The sequence below is a fragment of the Clarias gariepinus genome, chromosome 18 (assembly GCF_024256425.1).
Source record: "Clarias gariepinus isolate MV-2021 ecotype Netherlands chromosome 18, CGAR_prim_01v2, whole genome shotgun sequence".
Lineage (NCBI taxonomy): Eukaryota > Metazoa > Chordata > Actinopteri > Siluriformes > Clariidae > Clarias > Clarias gariepinus.
Window position 1 is genome coordinate 352,783 of NC_071117.1, and position 15,362 is coordinate 368,144.

The following is a 15,362-nucleotide window of genomic DNA, read 5'->3' on the forward strand; positions in this document are numbered from 1 at the left end:
TGTTACTCTATAGGGATTGACATGTCTCCAGCAATGTGGGTCTGTTCAGTTACCTGTTTATGACTCCAGCTCTGGGTGTTGATGAGTGAAATGTCTTCAGAGCTCAGAGATGTCAGTAGAACAAGTGGGATATACATCACCAGTCCCCCTGGAACATTCGCTATCGCTTCAGTTTGGTCTACAGAGATTATCTGGAAGACAGTGTCGAAGACCTTTACATTTTTTTTCAATATTTCAGTTTCTTTACATTTTTTTCAGTCTTGTCTAAAACTATATTTGCTGGAAATTGAATTAATCTTTAATATTGTCGGCATTTTCTGATAGTCTCCCCAGACTGTTTAAGTTCTACATGCTTCCCCATCTCTCTGCAGTTTGGACAGGACTTCAAGATGTCTGTAAAACATCCATGGTGAATAGGAAAAGAGAAAGAGCGCATACCTTCTGGACGAATGTCTCTTGCAGAACAGTTGGAGCTGATAGAATGTTATTGATGAATGTTGGATTCTGGGATAGAGACAGAATCTCAGAATATGGGATGTTGGAGATGGTTGCAGAAGGAACACCACTGATGAGTGTTCCCAGGGACACCAGAGAGGAGGCACTGCTGACCTGTGAGGCAAACCAAAAACAAAAACAGAGCCTTACTTTTTTGGTTTTTAAATGCAATAAGGGAGGAGATGGTAAATGTTTGAACAGCAAGAGAATTGTGTTATGTACAGGTGGAAATCGCTGTAAATATACATGGTCTTGCTTTCAGTAACGTAGATCGACATTGCTGCCAGGTGTGCAGTGTACACTTACATTAAAGCCTGCATTAATGATGCTCTGGATGAGGGCGTTCACTTGGCCCTGGTCCCAGCCACTGATGTTACTGAGTGTGGATAGAGAGCTGATTATAGCATTGGAGGGGGCGGAGCTTATCTGGCCCACAGTCAGGCCCACACACTGGCTGCCCAAAGATTGAATGGTGGACGCAGATATGTTGGGGACCTTTGCCACCAGCACAGCTGTGACCTGAAGGGAGAAGAGAATTATAGGTCAGTCACGCTACTACGGAATAATTGACTGGTGAACGGACAGGGTCTTATTGATTCATCACCTCTGGAGTAATTGCTGTGCAGTAGTTGTTGATGCTCCTCAGGATGGTCTGGACATCTGAATCTCCAAGATCATCAAACATGGACGATGGAGAATGACACAGCAGTCCAGCTGGCAATCTATGAGAACACAAACCAACTTTCATAAATGCCAGCACAGAGGAACAAATCAAATAAGTAGCTTGGTGTGTAGTGTTGAGTGTAGTGTGTTACCTGAGTGGGCTGAAGTCAGGATTCTGGGTGTATAACTCTGTTGTGTAGTATTCGAGGACTATGGCTGATATTCCAGAGTTGTTGAACAGCTGAAGATTTTCTGAGTTCTCCAGCAACACACTTGTCTGAAGGACACAATACCAAACACACACAAAATGGGTGTGTGTTGTTTAATACAGTTTACAGATACCGTATATGAAGATGATCCGAAGCAATCACTTGTATAAATGTCTAAATGTCCAACATGAATACCTACAGATATCTAGGTATGGGTGTGTGAGGTTGTGTGTGTGTATGTTACCATGTTTCCTGATAGGAATGAATGCAGATCAGAGAGACTGATGAAAGTGATAAAGAATCCAATGTTGTCAGCAAACCATGCAGTGGAGTTCAGAAGAGGATCTGAGGAGTTAAAGCAGCGGGGCCTGCCATCTGCATCATACACATTCACATAGTTATGCTATAGTTATGAGGCCCACAAATATAAGAAATGAGTGTTCAGTACCATTCAGTACAGAGAGACAAAAGAGAGATTATTCTTATTCTAATTATGCTTACCATTGTTGGTCAGATATGCTCTTATAGAGCTGTACACATCAGCTGGAGCAAAATTAGTCGCAGAAAAGTTGTAGTTTTTTCCGAGGACAGACACCCTGATGAGACACACATGAACAGAGGTCACGTTAATACAGGTTTTACAAGAGTATTTTAGCCAACAGACAGAGGGAAGTGTTGATGCTGAGATCCTTATGTAATGCTACATCCAACAAAGACTTACAGTTTCCTGTATGATAGACAGGAGGCCTCACTGAGCTGGGTGGAGCTGATGAGTTGGAAGGTGAGGTAGGGAAGGTAGTTAACCAGTGTGAAATCAAACCACTGTTCTACATCCGCTGGAGAAGAGGCCCTGAGAGCCTGAGGCCAGACACAGGCCAACGTGAGGCTGGCCAAAGCTGAGGACAAAACGGGTTCCTGTAGAGAGAAACATGGATTGCGCCATCAATCAGGTCAATCAAGAGTAAATAAAGGCAGGAAATCCACATGGACTAAAACGGGGATAAAATAACGCCTGGTATACCCTTTCTAGGTACTGATTGGTCATATTGTAGTTGTTGAGGAGCGTGCAGAGCTCAGCCCCATCAGTGACTGCATCTGGCCTGTTCAAGAACTCACTGAGTTCTTCCACAGAGATGGAGTCCAAAATCTTAAGGACACAGATCAGAGACAATGCACTCATTACATAGGGGGACTTGGGCAACTTACTGACAGCAACGTAAAACTTTTACTGAGCAATTAACCAATCGGACCGGTACGATAGATCAGAGATACCTCTGCCTGTCGATCAGCTGGGATCAGAGACAGGAAATCCTTCAGGTTAGGGAATCCAAAACTGCGGAAGAACTGGTTCAGGAACATGAAGAAGCTCCCACTGCTGTAAAATCTCAGGCCTGTGAAGCAAAATATGCCACAAATAAAATAAATGCATGAATAAATAAATGTCTACAAAAACTTTAGACTGATAACACCAGACCAGTAAATGCATGACATTCAATTGCATCTCCTGATTACTGCCCGCACACAGGAATAGCCGGAGTCAGCAAATACACAAACTGGAGCATGCATACTTAAAACAAAAAAACACACACACACACACACACACACACACACACACACACACACACACACACACACACACACCTTGACTCGACTGGTACTGGAGATAGTCTAGTGTGTGATTGAAGACAGTGTTGGACTGTGTATTGGTGAGGTGACTGTACACATTATCAAGTCCTATCACTCTGTGAAAACAACAACAGAAAAATCATGATGAATTGCAAATAAAATACATAGAATAGATCTGTGTGTGCATGTTGAGGAGCTCACATCTCTCTGTAGGAGTCACCGCTGATGTTCATGGGGATGACTGACAGGGTGTTTGGACCAATCACAGGAAGAAAGAAGGAAAGGTAGGTCTGGAACCACAGGGCAAATTCTTCTGGGCTGAAACTTTGGAAGTCTGGTGCCAGATTCAAAAGTGTCACATTAAGGATGATTTCGGAAATTGCTGTAGAAATGCTCGAGTTCATCTGTAAACACACAGCAATATGGGTAAACAGCCTGAACACATGTGGACTTTAATAATTCTTGTGCACAAAATAAATGTGTGGCATCCAAAAGAAAATGTGTCCTGGATGTGGACTACAGAGATCCTCACTTGTTTTGAAGTCTGGTTGAAGGCTGTGAAGAAGCTGCCAAGTTGGATTAGATCTAAAGATGCCACCATATTGCTGAACACCTCTCTAAACACAGACTCATTTCCCAACACTCCTGAATCTGGCTGCAAGATGAACTGTGCCTTCTGCTCACTGGACAGCAAGCCTAATACTGCCCCCTGCCGGACAAAATATGCATGTCACACATTCTGTTCACACCAGGTCAAGTCAAGTCAAGTCAAGTCAAGTCGGCTTTATTGTCACTTCAACCATATAAAGTTAGTACACAGTGAAACGAAACAACATTTGTCCAGGACCAAGGTCCTACATTCAACATAAATTTACAACATAAATTAACAGGAAAACTAACTAGCTAACTAAGAGACCTATTTAGCTGACTAGCTGGGAACTATCTAAGTTTTTACAAAGAAGAGACAACATAAAGTGCACGTGCAAATGTGCAAACAAGAGCGACAAAGTGCCAGTGCGACAAACATGACATTACAATACTCTGTGGTGTTGAGGTAATGAGTTGAGGTAGTGCGAGGAGAAACGGTAAAAAGTAAACGTTCCGTAAGTAGCAGCAAGGAATAAAATAGTTAGTGCAAAAAAGATCAAGTAATGAATATTGTGCAAAAGCACATTTACAAGTTGGTTTGTACAATAGTTTGGTAGTGGAGATCAATCCGTTTGCGGTTGTGTTGATTAATCAGTCCAGTCTCAATGTTTTGAGGTAGCTGAGTTGATCTGTGGCGGACGTACAGTCTGGACGTGTGTAACCGAATGCTTCGGTAACTTTCTCCCCGATAGCAGGAGTGTGAAGGATGAAAACAATAATGGAAAGCAAAGGGACAGTGATGCAGCGATTCTCCCAAACAAAACCCAGAGACCATCTTTTACTACTATACTCAACTGCTTATCAGTCAGGATTTAGGCCTCATCACAGCATAGAAGCAGCACTCGTTAAAGTAGTAAATGACCTCCTATTGGCCTCTGATCAGGGTTGTGTAACTATGCTTGTTTTACTCGACCTCAGTGCAGCGTTTGACACCATTGATCATGGGATTCTTCTTCACAGATTGGAAAATGTAGTAGGAATTAAGAGTACAGCCCTCTCCTGGCTCAGATCCTATTTGACCAATTGTTATCAGTATGTAAACTTAAATGGTGATTATTCTGCATGCTCTCAAGTGAAATTTGATGTTCCACAAGGTTCGGTTTTAGGCCCACTGCTTTTTTCCCTATACATGCTTCCTCTTGGCAACATAATCCGTAAACATGGTATTAGTTTTCATTGTTAGGCTGACGACACACAGTTATATGTCTCAGCAAAACCAGATGAGAAAAATCAGCTTACTAAATTTGTGCAATGTGTGCTCAGGACATAAGAGATTGGATGCTAATTAATGTCTTTCTGCTTAATCCTGATAAGACAGAAGTTCTAGTCACAGGACCGCATTCAGCTAGAATGATTGTTTCCTTTACATCTCAGGGAGCCCTCATGTCTGTGTTTCCTTCTGGCTCTCCCTTTTAGTTATCCTGTTATAGTTAGTCCTGCCGGAGTCTCTGCTTGCACTCTACACTAAATATACAATCGAATTATACATTATGTGACTGCGACCATACCTAACTGTTATCTCTCCTCTTCTGCTCTCCCCTCTTTTGTTCTCCCCCCCCTCTCTCTCTTCTCTCTCTCCCCCTCTCTCTCTTTTCTCTCTCTGTTAAGCTACACATGTCGTTCCTGAGCTGCCAGTGTTCCAGACTCCCTCTGCCCTTCGGACCTGTCTGACCCATCCTGGTGCCCCACTTCTGGTTGGAGATCTCGTCGCATGGATGCCCTGTGTGTCTCTTTGGAAAGCGTCTGGTGTCTGGGGATGGTTTCACTCTACCATAAAGACGGTTCTGGTCTCAACTGCTGTTGACAGCTGTTTCTCTGAGGACTTGACTTGGCTGCGGTTGCTCGATAGTTCAAGATTGCAATTGTCTCTAATAACTACCTGGACTCCATATTTACATCAATTAACATCAACTGTTATAGCTGAACTGCCTGCCATCTAACACAATGTATAAATGCAGATCACTTCCTGCTTTCTGTTTCACCCAAATGAGGATGGGTTCCCTGTTGAGTCTGGTTCCTCTCAAGGTTTCTTCCTTTTACCATCTCAGGGAGATTTTTCCTTGCCACTGTCGCCCGCGGCTTGCTTACCAGGGACAATCTGCTCATCTTGATTCATGCACACTTACATTCCATACAGAATTTAATAATTCCTTTGATTGTGTCAAGCTGCTTTGCGACAATGACAATTGTTGAAAGTGCTATACAAATAAAATTGATTTGAATTGAATTGAACTGCGACCTCAAGAGAAACGAGCAGTTACTGCAACTGTGATGTTACTCACGCTGGAGAAATTCGCGTTCAGAATTCTGAGATCCTCCAAGGAGGCATAAACGGAGAAAATCCTCAGGTTATTTTTAAGCCAGTCATTGCTGCCAGAAGTGTCGGAAACACAGCCAGGATCTAAAATGATCAGAGACCATTAGATACATTCATCAAAACATTCCTTAATGGCTCTTGGGGCATTTTCTTTAGGTAGTCAATTATCTTAATTTAACCATGGTTGGGACTGTCACCTTTCTTTTTAAGGGCACTTTAAAGTAGCCTACGTACCTGGCAGGTCAACTCTTGACAGAAAGGGAAAGATCAAGGTAGTGAAGACTGAATGCTTCTGATCCTCATTCATGAGAGGTTCTAGACTACTGAGAGCTTCCACCCTAGGTTTTAGGAAAACAAAACAGGTTTTGTCATGAATTACTTCATATTCATGGCCTAAAGTACACATGTGGCAGTCTGAAATTCCCCTGTCCATCCTTACACAACTTGGTAGCTCTTGCAGTTGAAGTTCTTGGAACTGAGGCTGGAGAGAAAGTCTGTGGACACTGATGACAAAAATGGTCTTAGCCTGACCTGGAACCACTTGCTGATAAATGTGACATTCATCAGCTGTTCTGTGTTGAAGTTACTGATTATCACCTCCCCGATGGCATCAAGTATATTTGGGTCAGACTGAATGCTGCTGATGTTCTACAGGGAAGAGAATAAACTTCAGTGCACTGTTTGACACAAATGTACATTTTGACCACAGCACTGATAACATGGTCATACCATGATGGAAAACCTGTCCAATGCTTCATCCAAAGGTCCAGCAAAATTCTGGAAGAAACGTCTCCAAGCTTCTTTGGAGTAGATCACGCTGCTTGATAGTTCACATGTGAGCAGTGTGGCCAGATCATCAGAGGTTAGAACAACAGCCTTGAAAGAAAGGAAACAGAAAATTTCTTTCGTACACAACAGGACTGAGCGTGAGCAGAGGTGATTTCTATTGTTAGAGAACTCACTGATGAGCAGGCATAGTCAGGAATGCTGAAATTGCACAGCACTGCAGAAACATTTCCGGATGCAATCTCGCCATGAAGTTGTTGACTGGGTGGAGAAAAAGTATTATAGTACATACCTACTGTACTTAAACATTTTCTACAAAGTTTATTCTTTTTCACTTGATACTGTAAAACTGCCCACCTGTCTACACCAAAACAAGGGTTGTGGTTGATGATGCCAAGATTCAGTGTATTCAGATCAGACTGGTTCTGTTGTGACACCCAGGACTGAACCACTGATGAGTTCTCAAACAGCTGCAGTTCCGCAATGTTTACCCCCATTAGACCCCTTACTGTGCTCACATTCAGCATCTGGCACACACAAAAACAGTTCATCATCAAGTTACTCCACAGTCTTTCTTTATACAGTGATATCTTAGCATACGAACACCCCGCCTCATGTATTTTCGCCCTAAGAACTAAACATTTTGCAGGAAATTTGCCTCGGCACAACAAGCATTTTCGGCATAAAAGAGACCGAACCGAGCCGAACCGAGCTGAATCGGGGGCCTGCTACATTGTGCGCACTTCAGAGAGCCGTTCCAAACTTGTTTGCATCAGTGGAAAACCAAGCGAAGCAAGTTCACACATTTTTTTTTTGTTGGTTTATTGCATTTTGTGCAGGATTTAATAAATACATAGCACCACGCTCCCGAAGAATGTTAGCAGGCATGGCAGTAAGAAGAAAAGGGAACCACTTTCAGTTTTGTTTTTGAAGCAGCTGGTGCCAAAAGAAATTACAAAATTAAGATTATCTGAGATTTATTGTCTATTCATTTCATATTTGGTTTTATTTCAATGTCTTTTTTAAATTTTCTGCTTGTTTTTAGATGCAAAAATATGACCAAATTGGGAATATTGGTACATTTTTGGTGGCTGAAATGGATTATTTGCATTTCCGTTATTTGCAATGGGAAAATACTTAATTTTACCTTAAGAACTCGCTTCCAGAATGTATAAAATTTACAGTACAGTGGTTAATCAATCGGAATGTAGGTCCTACCGTCGCCGCGCTCGGCGGTACCGTTTGGCTTTGTGCGTTTGCTGGCTTTTACCGTTGAGTGGCGCTATATAACTACAGGCTGACGCCTCATGCCTTAGTTCATTCTCTGCTGGATTAATGAGACACAGAGTTTTAGAACTGCACGTAGTGGCGGATAAAATCAAGTAAAACATTGTAGTTAAACAAATTTATAATCACAGAACTAAAATGACGATATAAATGTAGAATTTAAATTAAATTAAATCTTATTAGGATCAAATTTAAACAAAATAACACAGTGAGCCTTTAAATTTTATCACGTGTAATTATGCGTGTGGGTTTTGTGTCGTCTTATATCTTGTGTTCTTTAAATTTATAGTAGATTTATTAGTGAAGGATTGTGAATTTTTTTTAATTATTAGTAAGGGAGTGAAGATGCCGCGGGAGCTCGCGCAGCTCTTTCTCGCGCTGTCCTCAGCGCGGAGATCAAAGGGCGGAATTCTAGTGTCCTTGTTTAAAGCGCCTGGGCCGCGTCACATCTCCCCACTGACATGCTTTTTTTTTATATTCTTCATCACATCACGTACTTCCCAGACCTCAGACAAATCTCCGCGCCTTGCTTTTATAATGCGGAGCAAGCCCGAGATCATATTAACGTTAATTATCGCCAGCTGGCACAAATAGGCGGCTCCCGTCCCTTTGCCGGCTATTTAGGGAGCCTACGGAGTGAGGGAGTAGTTATAGTAGATTTGGGCGTACACCCATCACACGCGCACGCCGTGGCAGATCATCATAATTGTCCTAAACTTGTATTTCATAAGGTTTTCCGAGCGGTGGTACAGCGCAACGGGGGTCATTATTTACTATTAAACATTAAACGAATTTACAAAACTTTATGCGTGCGATTAAGCGCTGATTCTACGTAGGAAAGTAAAGAAGAGGATCCTGATGCTCAACATTCCGGAGACCAAACCCCATTTAAATTAAATTAACAAATATTGCATGTAAATAACAATAGCCCACGTTTAAAAAAGCATTTTTATTTAGATTATAAAAAAATAATCCTGCATCTGTTTTAGGTGTTCCAGCTGCCACTGTTCTAAAATTCAAATTAAATCAAATCTTATTAGGATCAAATTTAGGCACAATAAATGTTAACACAGTGAGCCTTTTGATTTTATCACTTGTAATTAGAAAAAAAGCGTGTATGGATTTGTGTCATCTTATTTCTTGTGTTCTTTAAATTTATAGTAGATTTATTAACTGAAATAAATGACCGTAAAATTAAAACAGTGTTAGGACGTTCTACTGTGTCAGCAGATGTCGGTCTTTCAGCCCCGCTTGTGTTTTTGCGTTATTATAAGAATGAAATGCAGTAGACTGTTATGATTTGTAACGGGTTCGACCCATGTTACTCAAAAAACTCAGTTCAAGTGTAAGTAAATGGATATAAAGTAAATGTCTGTGCTGTTTGGGGGAGGGACGTGCTAATGATTTGGTCGGCTCTGTGTGTGTGTGTGTGTGTGTGTGAGAGAGAGGGGTGTCGCGATCGTTTTCAGTGAAACAAAGACTCAGCTGAAAAATGTTAGGCACATCAGTCACTTAACCCCCAATAAAAGGTATTTGAGTGTTATGATAGTTGTAATATAACAGATGCGCACTGAATACTAAACCTAAACCAGGCACGGAGATTAATGAACCAAGATAGCCCCCATACCCGTTTAAAAAAAAAAATACCAAAGAATATTATTGTGTATAGACTGATTAAAAACAATGCAATTTATGCTATCATAAGGAAAATCTCAAATTCTTCCATTCCAATGATTAAAAAAGGTAACAATGTCAACTTTAGAATCTAGAATCCAGGAGATTAAAATTACACAAATTGAAATCACTGAAAGTCTCCAGAAGAGCCTCAGATTCAAGAGGTTTTTAAAGTGGGGAGAAGTGCATTTCAGTTCCTCTGAATGTATAGGTGAGAACAGCCGATTCACACCTGGGGAGGGTGAATCATTTGTATTTGAATGTTGTCTGGCATTGTAAAGCACTATAGTGACACTAAAAGAACAACCCAGGATTAATAGGAATTCTTATACTGCATAAACATTATTTAGCACAAAAAAATTCCTCGCGCTCGGGAAAACTATGCGTGCGGCTGAGCGTTGGTTAGACTATAGGAAATTAAATCGGAGGGTTTTTATTTAGACTATTAAAAAAATAACCTGCGTCTATTTTTAGGCGTGCCAGCTGCCACTTTTTAGTTAGAAGTTTTCAATACAAAGCTTATAATGCCCACATGACATGACGGAATAAGGCACGGCTGGTGATGATTGGGGTTTGTTGGGTTACAGTGGATTTTACTACGCGGTGTGAGTGCAATGGCCATCCGTCTGCTCGCGCTGACTCTCGCTCTCCGCGGATGGCAGTACCGCCCCCCTCCCACCTCTCGCTCCTTTGAAGTCTCTGGGGCGCGTTCCATTTGCCCTGCTTGCATGCCGCACTTCCGCGTTGTTGCACGCGCGCTGCATACACAGCGCGTAGTAAAATCCACTGTAGCCCAACAAACCTCGAGTATTTTATAGCGCGTGGTGCAAGCCCGGGCAACGATAGCAACGATAGCTCACCAGTCATGTGTAATTCTGCGGTCCCGCTGCTTCGCATGTCTGAAGGAGAGGCCGCCTAACTAGTGAGCGAGGAGCGATATTGATTTGGGCGCACACCGTGACAGGCTGAAAAAACTGTGTCAGATTAATGTGCAAAAACTATATAATAAAACTATATAAGACTACATGCCTTTATAAGACTCAACTTTTATTTAAGCGCACTCACAATAACGGAAAAACGTTGTGATTTTGTAAGTGTTGTGATTTTTTTATAAGTGTTGTAAGCTGCGCTGTTCTGTATTGTTTTTGGTGAACTTGAGCGCGTCAGAAAATGAACGCAAACGTTTTTTTAAATGGTCAGAGTCAGTCTGCTTGCTGTTTTCCCGACGCGTTCATAATCATGGAAAACTTCATGCATGCGGCTGAGCGCTGATTAAAACTATGGAGTAAATTAAAGAGGAGAATCACGATGCCGAGTCGAAGTCCTGAGCCCAAACCTCATTTAAATTAAATTAACAAATATTATAAGTAAAAAAACAATAGCCCATGTTTAGAAACCGTTTATAAATTCTTTCCGACACGAGTTGGCCCGGTGTTATGCGCAGAGCGCCGGGAGATTTCCTGAAGCTCCGAAATCACTGGGCATGTTTTCTAAATAGCCGCTATCTTTAATAACTGATGGAGGTTTTGAGCTGTATACACACGCATTCCTGCCTAAACAACTCTTAAAACTACACCTGTAACACAATAAACAGTAATATTTCAAACATTCTGCAGGCTGATATTTGGAGAAAGGAAAGAATAATGAATAAACCAGTTGTTGGGTCAAAATAACCCAACCAGGTGTTCATTTGTAAACTTGACATTTGTATCTCATAAGAGCCAACATGAGCAACCCAACAATGTGTTTAAAGTACCTGAAATAATCCAGAACTTAAATAACAATAAACCGATACAGAGATACGCTGTATAACGGTCACTGTTGTATTTACGGCAACGAGCGAAAATGTCACTTTGCGCCACCTGGCGGCCATTTTACGAATGACTTTGAAATGCAACTGATTTATTTTGGCCGCTGACGTTTTTACGCGGCGGTGAGCGCGACGGTAATAACCATTCCAATTGATCAACTACTGTATATGCCAAGATACCTCTGTATAATAACTCAAACCTCTGTTCATTTTATGTTTTATACCTTGAGAACAGCAGGGTTTAGACTGATAAATGTGGTGATGTCCATGATGATATTCTGGGTAGAAAGAGCTTGTATATCCTCCAGAGGAGCTCCACCTACACACACATAGATAGAAAAAATTCTTAAAGAATCCAGTTCTTTGTGTGTGTGTGTGTGTGTGTGTGTGCATTCATGTGAATTCTTTAAATTCATTTCCAATACTGCTGTTTAAAAAAAAAAAAAACTAATTTATGTCTTTGCTTGTCTGTAATACTGTCTGTAATGTGGATGTGTGCTTTACCCAAGTAAGGTCTTATGAGTTGGTAGAATGTCAGGGTATTGCTGTGTTCATTGCTGAATGAAGAGTTGGCGATGATGTACAGAACAGATTTTTGTTCAATAGAACATGACGACAGATCTGGAGACAGGACCGTCCTGCATAATGAAAAAATCTAGGTGAGAACTACTGTACTCATTTTATTCTTAAATTTCTTTCATTTGTTCATCAATGTTTATGGAAGGGTGTGCCTACGAGGGTGTACTTACTTTAGGCTCTCAGCAGTGATGGTTTGCAGTACACTGACGTTTAAAGTACAGATGTTGGAACCGATTGCGTTAATTTCCGCACTTTCCAGATAGTGATCCTCCGTGCTCAAATACCTCATAATCAGTGCTTGACTCTACAAAACACACAAACATTATTCTTGTAGCAAGCACATCAGTGTCTGAGCACTGAAAATGAGGATCTGTAGGATCACAGATCCTCTCTCTCTCTCTCTCTCACACACACACACACACACACACACACACACACACACACACACACACTTTACCATGTGTGGGTCCCAGGGTCCATTGTTCGGGTCCATTAAAGAGTAGAGTGTGTCAATCATGTTAATGTTCCACTTGCTGATGTCATCTGTAGTGGCCACACGAGAAGTGGAGCCCAGAAGCTGCAGCACACCATCATCAAGGCCTGATGGGTAAATCTACATATGGACACAAAATCAGCAATTAACACACACTATCCAAATTGGGGAAATGCAACATACACGCAAAGACAAAATTTCAACTCTCAATGCAAAACAACCCAGTTTTGGCAGAAGTACACTTGGACAACAAACAAGCTCCCAATATCACATTTAACCCAACTCTGTCAGGAAGGTCAGAATCCTATAACTGAAATGACACAAACAATCTCTTGTTTCCTGTAGTGTGAAAGACTCCAGCATTCAGTGCTGCTGACCTGGTTTAACTTTTTCAGAATGACAGTCTGGAGGCTGATGTCCACCACTTTCTCAGTGATGGCTGCCAGGTTGTACTGCAGGACGGAGATGTCCAGATACAGATCAAACTGGGTGGAATTAAAGCCGAAAGGGAACGACGGATCTGAAATCGTCACCGCTGAGATGTCGCTCACTGTTACACACAGAACAGGAAGTCAGTCACGGACGGAGAGAATCTGAAACTATATCTCTCTATCTCAGTGTGCTTTACACTGTGAATACTGTTACCTGTTGCATCTTCTGAGTTGCATTTCGTAAAGAATGTCCTTAGGATCTTGATCGGGATCTTCTGCTCTCTCAGGACTGACAGGATCTCCCTCTTTACATTCTGCAACAATAAGCACAGACAGTAGGGTAAATGAGTAAAACTTATCTAACATTCCATAAACAAATGAAGCATTTTTCACCAAATGAAAACTGAACATGTTTACATACAAAGCTAAGTTTGTCGCAGAGGTCTGATGTGAAGTAGACAGCCAGGATGCCAAGTTGATGCACTGTCTGCTCGTTCCACGTTGACGGATTGCTGATTAAAATATCAATGTTTGTGACATCTTATTCATGTACAGTATAATACAAAAATGATTCATTTAAAAAATGTATTGTAACGAAGGTTCAGAAAAGTTGTTTTCTTCAAGCTCTGTCTTACCCATAAGCAGTGTTTCCACTGAGGAGCAGTGACAGTACAGCAGTTATCTGGGAGTCAGATAGATCTCCACAGTTCTTTAGGTTCTCCAAAATGAGAGGGTCAGAGTTCTGGATGTAGGAGGCGTCCAGTGTGCAAGCCATATTCCCCAGCATCGCCACCTGATCCCTGGTCAGACTCACACCAGATATATCCTACAGATTTACAAACCATAAGGGAAAGATAGATTATAATGGTGGAAGCCAAAAGAAGAAGACTGTTGTGTAAAATTCAGAGAAGACGTGAGACAGATGCCTCAGATGTGGAAGCGGTTCGACAAACAGGAATAAGAAGTAAGCTAGAATTTCTACTGATTGGCCAGATGAACTGAGCTCTGCAAAAAAAAAATTGAGGAAGTAAAAACGAGAGTGTGTTGGATGCCCCAGAGAGAGAAGGGTGGATGAAGCGGGGTTGGAAATTCAGGGCATTAGTAATGATGAAGTGAAAACAGCTGGAAATAGGATGGAGAATGGAAAGTTGTTGTTAATTGTTGGCTGATCCAGGTGACATACCAGTGAAGCATGGATATGTTAAGGAGAGATGGCAGTGGAGTTCCTATCCAGTTTGTCTTCTTTACATAACAATAATGTGTTAATATTGAGTGTGTTGGTCTATGAACATGTTACTGTGTATCTTTTACCAGGCAGTCCTTTGCAGCGTTGAACAGGATGGTCTGTTTGTCAAGGACAGAGGAAAGAATGGAAAAATCTGCACGGCCCAGGGCAGTGAAATATGACTGGCAGGTCTCCTTCTGTATATTCTCATAGCTACAAAACAAAGACACGCATTAGAGAGAAGATATGACCATATTCTGTGATGCTTGAAATGTTTACGTTTGAATGCAGGGGAAGTGTGCGTTTTGGTACACAGAGGAGTAATCAAAAGAAGTAAAGCTGTCTTCTTCCCTTATACAGTACGTTATTCAATATATACAGTACGCATCAACGACCTGCTACATGTGTATGTGACTGTCTTACATACCTGTAGTACAGAAGCAAATCAGAGGGGACATCAGTAAAGCTAAAAGATGGATCATCTTTTACAAAGTTGTACATGCAGACCAGCTGAAACACAGAACACAACGAGTTTGTGCGGGATCTCATGTAGCCTCGAAGGTTTAAGTCTCAACTTATTGCGCTGTTCCAGACCATGTGCAGAATGTAAACAAATACAGTGTATGAGTGTATGTACCTGAGCCTCTTTCAGGAGGACCTTGTCTCTGCCTGCACGTGGTCTACAGGCTCTCACTAGGTCTTGGGTTTTCTGCAGTGGAAGAGTCTGGACTGCGCTACAGGAGAACCCTTGTAGTACTGATACTGACAGACTGTGGGGGGAACACACATATGCACACACAGATATACACACACTGATGAAGGAAAACACATTTTACTGCGCTGCATCAGAAACTTGCAGTAAGCAATATCTGCCTTGCTCACCCAATGGTATTTAACCATGTGATTTAAGTGAGAAAATCTTTGTGTGTGTGTGTGTGTGTGTGTGTGTCTGTGTGTGTGTGTGTGTGTGATTGTAACTCACTCTTCTGGATTATCACTGGCACTGGCCACTGCACCAAACAACATCACAGCCTGGAGAAAAATAATCAAAGAAAGATCTCTACCGATGTGTACCGATACTCCGACATCCAAACTAGACAGGACTTCAGATATGTGTAA

The 15,362-nt window shown here is 41.6% G+C and overlaps 1 pseudogene; it reads right to left on the minus strand.

Moving 5' to 3' along the window:
* Positions 1-2: 2 nt before the first annotated feature.
* LOC128506937 (uncharacterized) lies at positions 3-15,331 on the minus strand (annotated as a pseudogene).
* Between the last annotated feature and the right edge of the window lie 31 nt (positions 15,332-15,362).